The sequence below is a fragment of the Alexandromys fortis genome, unplaced genomic scaffold (genome assembly GCF_014885135.2).
Source record: "Alexandromys fortis isolate MF-2015 unplaced genomic scaffold, M_Fortis_MF-2015_v1.1 scaffold_6, whole genome shotgun sequence".
Lineage (NCBI taxonomy): Eukaryota > Metazoa > Chordata > Mammalia > Rodentia > Cricetidae > Alexandromys > Alexandromys fortis.
The window spans coordinates 11,001,023-11,001,772 of NW_026067902.1; positions in this window are offsets into that span (position 1 = coordinate 11,001,023).

Below are 750 nucleotides of genomic sequence, written 5' to 3' on the forward strand. Positions count from 1 at the left end.
AATAAAGAAACTGCCTAGGTCCCTTGATAAGGCCCACCCTTAGGAGGGTGGAGAAAACAGAAGAGAATTCTGGGAGAAAGAAGCTTAGTGGAGGAGTCGCCATGATTCTCCCGCTCCAGACAGACGCAGGTTAAGATCCTCCCTGGTAAGCCAGCTCATGGGCTACACAGAATATTAGAAATGGGTTAGAACAATATATAAGAGCTAGCCAATAAGAAGCTGGAACTAGCCGGACCAGGCAGTGTTTGAAAGAATACAGTTTCCGTGTAATTATTTCGGGCATAAGCTAGCCATGCGGGCGGCCGGGTGCCGGGGACGCAGCCCCGCCGCTCCTATTTCAACAAGTGTCCCACTGTGACTCTCAGCACACGCTGGAGCCCTCTGCCCTGCCTTTGTCTGAGATCAGTTCTGTTTCCTTTTAAAGATTATTTTACTTCTGTGTGTGGTCATGTGCCTGTGCATTACGTACAAGTACACACATGTGAATGTGGGTACCCATGGGTGGCATCAGATGCCCTGGAGCTGGAGGTACAGGTAGTTGTGAGCCACTGGCTTCTGGGCGCTAGGAAATGAACCCCAGTCCTCTGAAGAGCAGCAAGTACTCTTAACAGCTACACCATCTCTCCAGCCCTAGTGCTATTTTCTCAGTGTTGTCTTTACTTCCCCCCAAAGAAGGATTTCACCTATAAACCCACAACTATAGACAACTACCAGAAAGAAAGAAGTTTTGATTCTTTTTTTTTTTTTTTT